Here is a 12,348-nt window from a genome sequence, read left to right as displayed (position 1 = left end):
TACTGTACCCCTTATTACATTATGTGAGGGGTGTAGTTTCCAAAATTGGGTCATATGTGGGGGGGTTCCATTGTTCTGGCTCTATGGGGGCTTTGTAAACACATGTAGCCTTCAATTCCGGACAAATTTTATCTTCAAAATCCCAATGGTGCTCCTTCTCTTCTGAGCATTGTAGTTCGCCCGCCGAGCCCTTTACATGCACATATGGGGTATGTTCTTACTCGGGAAAAAAGCCCCTCAAAATTTGTAACCCCGTTTTTTCTATGTTTCCTTCTGAAAATGAAAAATTTTGGGTAACACCAGCATTTTTGTGAAAATTTTTTTTCTTCATTTTTCCATCCAAATTCGTCTAACACCTGTGGGGTGCAAAGGCTCACTATACCCCTTGTTACTTTCCGTGAGGGGTGTAGTTTCCAAAATGGGGTCACATGTGGGTATTTATTAGCGTTTATGTCGGAACCGCTGTAAAATCAGCCACCCCTGTGCAAATCACCAATTTAGGCCTCAAATGTACATAGTGCGCTCTCACTCTTGAGCCTTGTTATGCGCCCGCAGAGCATTTTACGCCCACATATGGGGTATTTCCGTACTCAGGAGAAATTGCGTTACAAATTTTGGGGGGCTTTTTTTTCCTTTTAACACTTGTGAAAATAAAAAGTAAAGGACAACACCAGCATGTCAGTGTAAAAAAAAAAAAAATAAAAAAAAAAAAATTTAATTTTTTTACACGGACAGGCTGGTGTAGCCCCAAACTTTTCCTTTTCATAAGGGGTAAAAGGAGAAAAAGCCCCCCAAAATTTCTAACGCAATTTCTTAGGGATTGCATAGGGGTGGATATAGGGGTATTCTACGCCAGTGATTCCCAAACAGGGTGTCTCCAGCTGTTGCTAAACTCCCAGCATGCCTGGACAGTCAGTGGCTGTCCGGAAATGCTGAGAGTTGTTGTTTTGCAACAGCTGGAGGCTCCGTTTTGGAAACACTGCCGTACAATACATTTTTCATTTTTATTGGGGGGACAGTGTAAGGGGGTGTATGTGTAGTGTTTAACCCTTTGTTATGTGTTAGTGTAGTGTTTTTAGGGTACAGTCACATGGGCGGGATACAGTGAGCTTCCCGTCTGAAATTTGCGATGCGGCGAAAAGTTTGCCGCAGCTCATACTTTAAGCAGGAAACTTACTGTAAACCAACCGGTGTGAATGTACCCTGTACGTTTACATGGGGGGGGGGGGGGGCAAACCTCCAGCTGTTTCAAAACGACAACTCCCCCTTTATAAATCATTGGTACGGCCTTACCTGGAATATGCTGTTCAGTTTTGGACACCTGTCCATAAAAGGGACACTGCGGAGTTGGAAAGGGTGCAGAGACGCGCGACTAAACTAATATGGGGAATGGAACATCTTAGCTATGAGGAGCGATTAAAGGAGTTACAATTGTTTAGTCTTGAGAAGAGACGTTTAAGGGGGGATATGATAAACGTATTTAAGTATATTAATGGCCCATACAAAAAATATGGAGAAAAACTGTTCCAGGTTAAACCCCCCCAAAGGACGAGGGGGCACTCCCTCCGTCTGGAGAAGAAAAAGTTTAGTCTCAAGGGGTGACACGCCTTCTTTACCATGAGAACTGTGAACTTATGGAACAGTCTACCTCAGGAACTGGTCACAGCAGGAACAATTAACAGCTTTAAAACAGGATTAGATACATTCCTGGAACAAAATAAGATTAATGCTTATGAAGAAATATAAAATCTCATCCCTTCCCCAATATCGCGCCACACCCCTACCCCTTAATTCCCTGGTTGAACTTGATGGACATATGTCTTTTTTCGACCGTACTAACTATGTAACTATGTAACTATGTAACTATGTAACTATGTAACTATGTACTGACAGACCGTGCATGCTGGGAGTTGTAGTTTTGCAACAGCTGGAGGCACACTGGTTGGAAAACCTTCAGTTAGGTTCTGTTACCTAACTCAGTATTTTCCAACCAGTGTGCCTATAGCTGTTGCAAAACTACAACTCCCAGCATGCACTGATCGCCGAAAGGCATGCTGGGAGATCTAGTTATGCAACAGCTGGAGGAATCGCAACTACAACTCCCAGCATGCCGAGACAGCTGTTTCGACATGCTGGGATTTGCAGTTTTGCAACATCTGGAGGGCTACAGATAGAGACCACTGCATTGTGATCTCCAAACTGTGGACCTCCAGATGTTGCAAAAGTACAAATTCCAGCATGCACAGACAGCAAACAGCTATGTGGGCATGCTGGGAGTTGTAGTATTGCAAGATCTAGAGTGCTACAGTATAGAGATCACTGTGCAGTGGTCTCTAAACTGTAGACCTCCAGCTGTTGCAAAACTGCATCTCCCACCATGCCCAGCAGCTGTCTGGGCATGCTGGGAGTTGTAGTATTGCAACATCTGGAGGGCTACAGTCTCAGACTGTAGCCCTCTAGATGTTGCTAGGCAACTTACCGGCTTCCGTCGGATCAAGGGAGCCGTCCTCTTCTGCTTCACGACATCGCCGCCGATCCGCTCCCGCAGCTTCCACCGACGGGTAAGTGGATCTTCGGCATTCGGCCCCCGTCGTTTCCCTGTCCTGCTCCGCCTATTGTGGGTCGGCAGAACGGGGAAAATTAAAGTAAACCCCCCCGCCCCTAATCTGCTATTGGTGGTCGCGTCTAGACCACCAATAGGAGAGATAGGAGGGGTGGCACCGCGCGCTATTAACCCTTTAGCCGCGCGCTCAGAGCTGAGCCGCGCTGCTAAAAGCTAAACCGAAAGTGGCCGGCTATGGGACCTATAACACTGCAAAAAAAAAAGTGAATAAAGATCACCCCCCTTTTCCAAAAAAAAAAAAAAAAAAAAGTGTAAATAAAAACAAATATATGGTATCACCGCGCGCGGAAATGTCCGAATTATAAAAATATATCATTAATTAAACCGCTCGGTCAATGGCGTGCGCGCAAAAAGATTCCAAACTCCAAAATAGTGCATTTTTGGTCACTTTTTATATCATTTAAAAATGAATAAAAAGTGATCAATAAGTCCTATCAATGCAAAAATGGTACCGTTAAAAACTTCAGATCACGGCGCAAAAAATGAGCCCTCATACCGCCCCATACACTGAAAAATAAAAAAGTTATAAGGGTCAGAAGATGACAATTTTAAACGTATTAATTTCCCTGCATGTAGTTATGATTTTTTCCAGAAGTCCGACAAAATCAAACCTATATAAGTAGGGTATCATTTTAATCGTATGGACCTACAGAAGATAAGGTGTCATTTTTAACGAAAAATGTACTACGTAGAAACGGAAGCCCCCAAGTTACAAAACGGCGTTTTTTTCAATTTTGTCGCACAATGATTTTTTTTTTTACGTTTCACCGTAGATTTTTGGGCAAAATGACTTACATCATTACAAAGTAGAATTGGTGGTGCAAAAAATAAGCCATCATATGGATTTTTAGGTGCAAAATTGAAAGAGTTATGATTTTTTTTAAAGGCAAGGGGCAAAAAACGAAAATGCAAAAACGGGAAAAAACCCGGTCCTTAAGGGGTTAACTGTAGGGGCTGCAGAGGAAGCACCACAGGGCACCTCTGCCCATTACCTAGATGCCAATATTATAAAATGGCACACAGTAGACATGAGACCATGTTACAGATATTGCACAGGGACACATCACGCCTTAGGATGGAAAATCTCATGGGTTAAAATAAAACTCTGAAGGCCTAACCCTGTGTGTTTAATGATATGGGTAGTGAAGTCCAGTCCTGCATCTATAGGACGCTACTCTATAATACGACACAACTAGGAAGTTAAAACCACAACAGAAGTGTGTGGGTGAAAAAAAAAAAAAAAAGAGAAGGCCCCATCTATCACATCGTAGGACCCAAAGAAAAACACAAAACATTTCCTCCACACAGGTTACACTGACCAAAAGGCTACATTTTACCCCGGGTAAAAACTCACCGTGTTCAACCTCGACGACGGACACAATATAAGGCCTCAGCTCCGCTCTGCGCTGCCCACCGGCCTCTCTACTCCACCTCCCAGTGAGCTGCGTCACCCAAGCGGAGAAGCGGCAAAAGGTAGGGCTACTTTAGATACTAAACACCGGTATAAAGTGTCTCCAAGAAACAGTGTCTACCACGAGGAAGACCGCAAAACTGATCTCCTAGAAAATGGCAGCGAAACCGGAAATTATACTATTGAAATTTCCACCTTGAGGCGTGTAAAGTTTGTGTTGTAGAAATCGTCAGCCAATCATAAAGCGTGAACTAGCGAGACCACTACCAATAAAGAGACAGAACAGCTTTTACACAACGGAAATTGCCAATTTAGGCGAGGCGCCGGTGTGAGGTGAAAAATTCAAACCCCTGAAAAAATCCTTTCCTTTCCGAAGTTTGGTGAAGCTAGAAGGGAGAGGAGCAAGTGTGCCGAAGCTAAAGAGGGGAGGAGCGCGGGCAGAGCCATGGGATGAATAGACTGCAGGGGGATAAATATAATACTGGGAATGATTTCTATGTGTGAGGAGTTGGGCTACTGAATGACACATGCTGGGAGTTTTAGTCCCTGCTATGTGTGTATATGTCAGTGTTTCCCAACCAGGGAATGCTTGGAGTATTAGTTTTGCAACATTGGTGTATGAACTACAACTCCCAGGAGAATACTGATACAATATAGGTGTTGGTGAACTACAACTCCCAGGAGATTACTGAGATACAATAGAGGTGTTGGTGAACTACAACTCCCAGGTAGGGTTGCCACCCTGCCGGTATTTTACCGGCACAGCCGGTATTTTCATCTACATTCCGGGCTGTGCCGGTAAATTTGGATGAAAAATACCGGCCATGTAATGGCCGGTATTTTTTATTCACTGACAGGGGCGGACGGAGCAGCATCCCCAGAAGAACACTGCTTTTATGACCGGCCGTACAATGCCCAGGTCTGACACCACCAGCCTGTGACAGGGAGAGCTCCGTGCGATGACAGGAAGAGATTGTACAGTGCTGGGGAGGGGGCGTGACCTCCTGTCTCCTCTCTCCCCCTCCTTCTCTCTGCCCCATGCAGTCTTACAACCCTCCATAGGCAGAGCAGGGAGGCCGTGTATCCTGTCTCCCTCTGGTGAGCAGGGCGGGTGAGTGTCTGTGTTTACATGTGTCTGTGCATGTGTCTCTGTGTGTCTGTATATATGTGTCTGTGCATGTGTGTCTGTGTATATATGTGTGTGTGTGTGTGTGTGTGTGGGGGGGGGGGGGGGGGGTAAACTGCCTAATCTGGGGTACAACTATGCTGCCTAATCTGGGGGACAACTATGCTGCCTAATCTGGGGGACAATTGTGCTCCTAATCTGGGTTACATCTATGCTGCCTAATCTGGGTTACATCTATGCTGCCTAATCTGGGTTACATCTATGCTGCCTAATCTGGGGGACAACTATGCTCCTAATCTGGGGGACAACTATGCTGCCTAATCTGGGTTACATCTATGCTCCTAATCTGGGGGACAACTATGCTGCCTAATCTGGGGGACAACTATGCTCCTAATCTGGGGGACAACTGTGCTGCCTAATCTGGGGGACAACTGTGCTCTTAATCTGGGGGACAATATGCTGCCTAATCTGGGTTACATCTATGCTGCCTAATCTGGGTTACATCTATGCTGCCTAATCTGGGGGACAACTATGCTCCTAATCTGGGGGACAACTATGCTGCCTAATCTGGGTTACATCTATGCTGCCTAATCTGGGGGACAACTATGCTCCTAATCTGGGGGACAACTATGCTCCTAATCTGGGGGACAACTATGCTGCCTAATCTGGGGGACAACTGTGCTCCTAATCTGGGGGACAATATGCTGCCTAATCTGGGTTACATCTATGCTGCCTAATCTGGGTTACATCTATGCTGCCTAATCTGGGGGACATCTATGCTCCTAATCTGGGGGACAACTATGCTGCCTAATCTGGGTTACATCTATGCTGCCTAATCTGGGGGACAACTATGCGCCTAATCTGGGTTACATCTATGCTGCCTAATCTGGGGGACAACTATGCTCCTAATCTGGGGGACAACTATGCTCCTAATCTGGGGGACAACTATGCTCCTAATCTGGGGGACAACTATGCTGCCTAATCTGGGGGACAACTGTGCTCCTAATCTGGGGGACAATATGCTGCCTAATCTGGGTTACATCTATGCTGCCTAATCTGGGTTACATCTATGCTGCCTAATCTGGGGGACATCTATGCTCCTAATCTGGGGGACATCTATGCTCCTAATCTGGGGGACAACTATGCTGCCTAATCTGGGTTACATCTATGCTGCCTAATCTGGGGGACAACTATGCTCCTAATCTGGGGGACAACTATGCTCCTAATCTGGGGGACAACTATGCTCCTAATCTGGGGGACAACTATGCTCCTAATCTGGTGGACAACTATGCTGCCTAATCTGGGGGACAACTATGCTCCTAATCTGGGGGACAACTATGCTCCTAATCTGGGGGACAACTATGCTACCTAATCTGGGTTACATCTATGCTGCCTAATCTGGGGGACAACTATGCTCCTAATCTGGGGGACAACTATGCTGCCTAATCTGGGTTACATCTATGCTGCCCAATTTGGGGGACAACTATGCTCCTAATTTGGGGGACAACTATGCTCCTAATTTGGGGGACAACTATGCTGCCTGATCTGGGGGACAACTATGCTGCCTGATCTGGGGGACAATTATGCTGCCTGATCTGGGGGACAACTATGCTCCTAATTTGGGGGACAACTATGCTGCCTGATCTGGGGGACAACTATGCTGCCTAATCTGGGGGACAACTATGCTCCTAATTTGGGGGACAACTATGCTGCCTGATCTGGGGGACAACTATGCTGCCTAATCTGGGGGACATCTGTGCTCCTAATCTGGGGGACAACTATGCTGCCTGATCTGGGGGACAACTATGCTGCCTAATCTGGGGAAAAACTACCCGGCCCTCCACAATACTTTTAGTTTCTCATGTGGCCCCATGGGATAAATAATTGCCCACCCCATTCCTCCTCAACCCCGGACATTCCTTAACCTGGAGCCGCCCGGGGAAAGGAGAAAGTGAAGACAAGAGACTGGTGAGACCTCTCTGCAAAATTGTGTATTTAATGCAGTGTTTCCCAACCAGGGTGCCTCCAGCTGTTGCAAAACTATTACTCCCAGCATGTCCAGACAGCCTTTGGCTGTCCGGGCATGCTGGGAGTTGTAGTTTTGCAATAGCTGGAGGCACCCTGGTTGGGAAACACTGATTTAATGTTTTAATGTGTGAAACTATCTGCTCCGCTCTGTATCTAATCCTGTCATGTGTGATACTGTCTGCTGAGCCTGTATATCCAAATCTGTCATGTGGGATATGAGCCTGTGTATCTAATCCTGTCATGTGCGATACTGTCTGCTGAGCCTGTGTATCTAATCCTGTCATGTGTGATACTGTGAGGTGAGCTTGTGTATCTAATCCTGTCATGTGGAATACTGTCTGCTGAGCCTGTGTATCTAATCCTGTCATGTGTGATACTGTGAGCTGAGCCTGTGTAGCTAATCCTGTCATGTGGGATACTGTCTGCTGAGCCTGTGTATCTAATCCTGTCATGTGTGATACTGTGAGCTGAGCCTGTGTAGCTAATCCTGTCATGTGTGATACTGTCTGCTGAGCCTGTATATCCAAATCTGTCATGTGGAATACTGTCTGCTGAGCCTGTGTATCTAATCCTGTCATGTGTGATACTGTGAGGTGAGCTTGTGTATCTAATCCTGTCATGTGGAATACTGTCTGCTGAGCCTGTGTATCTAATCCTGTCATGTGTGATACTGTGAGCTGAGCCTGTGTATCTAATCCTGTCATGTGGGATACTGTCTGCTGAGCCTGTGTATCTAATCCTGTCATGTGTGATACTGTGAGCTGAGCCTGTGTAGCTAATCCTGTCATGTGGGATACTGTCTGCTGAGCCTGTGTATCTAATCCTGTCATGTGTGATACTGTCTGCTGAGCCTGTATATCCACATCTGTCATGTGGGATATGAGCCTGTGTATCTAATCCTGTCATGTGTGATACTGCTTGATGAGCCTGTGTATCTAATCCTGTCATGTGGGATACTGTCTGCTGAGCCTGTGTATCTAATCCTGTCATGTGTGATACTGTCTGCTGAGCCTGTATATCCACATCTGTCATGTGGGATACTATCTGCTGAGCCTGTGTATCTAATCCTGTCATGTGTGATACTGTCTGATTAGCCTGTTTATCTGACGTTGCGCAGGGGGGCGTCACTCGTCATCAGAGAGAGCCAGCGTTGCTGTCGCGCACCACCACTACCGCCGCCGCTGGCATAAATAGGGTTTTGGTAGGTATTCTCTAAATGTAAATTTTTTGTGCGATATAGGAAAATTCCCCCCGCATATATATTGTATCCCTCCAATCCCCTATGCCATTTCTTAAACCCCCCTCCCATCCCCCGTGCCGTTTCTTAAACCCCTGATCCCTCAGCCCCTGTGCAATCTGGCCCCTCCCCTTTTGTAGCTCCACCCCCACATAGCCACACCCATGACCGGTATTTTTCTGAGGGAAAGGTGGCAACCCTACTCCCAGGAGACTACTCAGATACAATATAGGTGTTGGTGAACTACAACTCCCAGGAGATTACTGAGATACAATAGAGGTGTTGGTGAACTACAACTCCCAGGAGACTACTCAGATACAATATAGGTGTTGGTGAACTACAACTCCCAGGAGACTACTGAGATAAAATATAGGTGTTGGTGAACTACAACTCCCAGAAGACTACAGAGGCAGCATGCTGGTGTTATACCACAGACTCAAGACTCCTGAATGACACATGCTGGGAGTTGTAGTCCCTTTTGTGTGTGTATGCCAGTGTATCCCAACCAGGGCTGAGTTATATTAGTGTGCTGTGTATAACGCTGTATATAGATATATATATACAGTGGTCCCTCAACATACGATGGTAATTCCTTCCAAACGACCCATCGTTTGTCGAATCCATCGTATGTTGAGGGATCCGTGCAATGTAAAGTATAGGAAGCTGTACTCGCCTGTCCCCGTCGCTCCGGACCAGGTCCTCACCGCTCCCGATGCTGTCCTGCTGCTCCGGTGTCTTCTTCTGGATCCTCCGGTGTCTTGCGCATCTTCTGCAGGGTCGGGGCCTCGCTTTCAGGTGACGTCATTACGCTGCTGCGCCGGCGCGGGGTGCGTAGTGACGTAATAACAACGCCGGAAAACAAGGCCCGGACCCTGGAGAAGATGCGCAAGACACCAGAGGATCGCGAAGTGGACCCGGAGCATCGGGAATAGGTAAGTGAACCTGCTGGGGCATATTACACTGCTATCCGACAGCAGCTTAAGCATTTTGCGCTGTCGGATAGCAGTTAATGCGATGGCCCCGACATATAAAAGCATCGTATGTCGATGCTGACATTGACATGCGATGGCCTCTGAGAGGCCATCGTATGTCGATTTTATCATATGTCGGGGCCATCGTAGGTCGGGGGGTTACTGTGTGTATATATATATATATATATAATAATGTGCTGTGCATAACGCTGTATATATATATATATAAGTGTGCTGTGTATAACGCAGGTTTCCTCAAGCTGCAAGGGGGAGAACGGACTGCATGGGCTGGCTTCTGCTTTTTCATGGGGTGTTCATTAGCCCCATAAAGAGGACATAGAAATGAATGGGGTTTGTACAGGACATGAACATCACTGTATGAACCCTGTGCATTTATATGTAAGCGTTCTTACAGCAATGTAGAAATGCACGGGGTTCATACAGGGAAGCAGAGATACAAGGGGTTCATAAAGGGAAGCAGAAATTCCTGTGGTTCATTCAGGGATGTAGAAAGGCACGGGGTTCATACAGGGAAGCAGAGAGTCACGGGGTCCATACAGGGATGTAGGAATACACGGGGTTCATACTGGGAAGAAGAAATTCATGTGGTTCATACAGGGAAGCAGAGATGTACGGGGTTCATACAGGGAAGCAGAGATGTACGGGGTTCATACAGGGAAGCAGAGATGCACAGGGTTCACACAGGGAAGCAGAGAGTCACGGGGTCCATACAGGGATGTAGAAATGCACGGGGTTCATACTGGGAAGCAGAAATTCATCTGGTTCATACAGGGAAGCAGAGATGTACGGGGTCCATACAGGGAAGCAGAGATGCACGGGGTTCATACAGGGAAGCAGAGATGCGCAGGGTTCATACAGGGAAGCAGAGATGCACGGGGTTCATACAGGGAAGCAGAGATGCACGGGGTCCGTACAGGGAAGCAGAGATGCACAGGGTTTGTACAGTGGTCTTCATGTCAGCGTTCATTGCACAGCAGCTTCGAGAGAAATTCATGTCAGGAGGGACGTACAGGAGAAATAACACAGTAGCCTGTACATCTTCATCCAGGAGAAATTGAAGAGGAGAAAACAGATTTTGGCAGCGGATGCCACATTAAAACTTCACTTGCAGCATTCTGCAAGTGGAGTTTTATTAAATCATTAACCTGTCTAGGACCAAGGGCATACCTGTACGCTCTCAGCATTTCTGTTCACCACTGGTAACCGGGAGGTGAACGGAGCGGGAGGCCTGCTGAAATCGTTCAGAAGGCATTCCGTGCCAATGCCTGGGGGGCTCTTGAGCCCCCCCTTTGTCAATTCAGACCGGAGATTGGCAGCAATTCCAGGTCATATGTGTCTCTGGTGACCCGGTAAATAGGGGTGTTCAAGGCTGTCCAAGACAGCTTCAATCACCCTGAAATGATAAAAGTGAGGTGGCAGTGATGCCACCCCACCCATCTCTGCTATTGGTTGGTCAGAAGCGACCGACCAATAGCAGATCGTGGAGGTGGCGCGAGGGTTAAAGTTCTGTTCCCCTGCTCTGCCCACCCATGGTAGTCTGGGCAGAGTGGCGGAACTGTGATGTGAGCAGCGGTGGAGATCCTCCTCAAGCAGTGGCAGGCGGCGATCGTTCTGTTGAGGGGAGCCAGGAGGTGAGTAGTTACCTAGCAACATCTGAAGGGCCACAGTTTGGAGATCACTGTACAATGGTCTCTAAATTGTGGCCATTAAGATCTTGCATAACTACAACTCCCAGCATGCACGAACAGCTTTCTGGGCATGCTGAGAGTTGTATATGCATGTCTCCAGCTGTTGCATCTCTACAACACCCAGCATTCCCTTCGGCTATCAGTTCATGCTGGGAGTTGTAGTTTTGCGACAACTGGAGGCACACTGGTGAGAAAACACCCAGTTAGGTAACAGAACCTGAGTGCTTACCCATCAGTGTGCCTCCAGCTGTCGCAAAACTACAACTCCCAGCATGAACTGATAGCCGAAGGGCATGCTGGGAGATGTAGTTATGAAACAGCTGGAGGTATGCAACTACCCACCTGGGCATTTGCACGGGGTGCCTGCTGATAGAAATTCCCATGGGCCTACAGGTACGCCCTTGGTCTCTTAGTGGTTAACAATATACAGTGATCCCTCAACTTACAATGGCCTCAACATACAATAGTTTCAACATACAATGGTCTTTTCTGTACCATTGTAACTTGAAACCAGACTCAACATACAATGTACAGACAGTCCAGATCTGTGAAACTTGTCAATGGCCGGAAGAACTGACCAATCAGAATGGGCAATTTACTGGTAAAACTCCTGTATTACTGAAGCGTATGCACTGACTGATGTCTGGTAGCGCGCCCTACAGCACAGAGAGGTATTACATGTTCTATACACTTTACCTATACCATGGTTACCTGCTCCTTTGGACACCAGCTAAGGGCGACTCCATGTTACTTTTTTAGGACATTGCAAGTACTGTACAGGACTCTGAAGAAGCTCCTGTCCTCTACATAGACCAGTGTTTCCCAAGCAGGGTGCCCCCAGCTGTTGCAAAACTAAAACTCCCAGCATGCCCGGACAGCCTTTGGCTGACATAGATAGTGATTTACAGCTCCCAGCAGATCTTTATTACTTTTATATGTAATGACTTGCTTTATCTTTATTAGTTATCTACTTATATTTCTTTAATTCTCACTTTTTCCTGTTTTTGGATGACATTTTGGATCTTTAGAACCAATTACCAGGTTTCCATAGGGTTATGGTCTCAACATACAATGGTTTCAACATACAATGGTCGTCCCAGAACCAATTATTATTGTAACTTGAGGGACCACTGTAAAATGGGATAATGTGGATAATGTCCTCAGAAACAAGAATACTGACACTAAATGGGAGACTTTAAAAAATATCGTAAATTCTCACTGTAAGATTTATATACCTTATGGG

At 46.6% G+C, this 12,348-nt stretch overlaps 1 protein-coding gene across 1 annotated transcript in view; it reads right to left on the bottom strand.

Annotated features, from left to right (window-relative positions):
* SKP1 (S-phase kinase associated protein 1) overlaps positions 1-4,288 on the bottom strand; it is a 175,435-nt gene extending 171,147 nt beyond the window's left edge. The window contains exon 1 of the mRNA XM_056516609.1: positions 3,978-4,288. The gene's annotated coding sequence lies outside the window, so the exon portion shown is untranslated. The remainder of the gene's footprint in view (positions 1-3,977) is intronic.
* Between the last annotated feature and the right edge of the window lie 8,060 nt (positions 4,289-12,348).

Source organism: Hyla sarda, chromosome 4, assembly GCF_029499605.1.
Source record: "Hyla sarda isolate aHylSar1 chromosome 4, aHylSar1.hap1, whole genome shotgun sequence".
Lineage (NCBI taxonomy): Eukaryota > Metazoa > Chordata > Amphibia > Anura > Hylidae > Hyla > Hyla sarda.
Note: the sequence above shows the minus strand (reverse complement) of the source record. Positions and strands in the feature narration are given on the sequence as shown.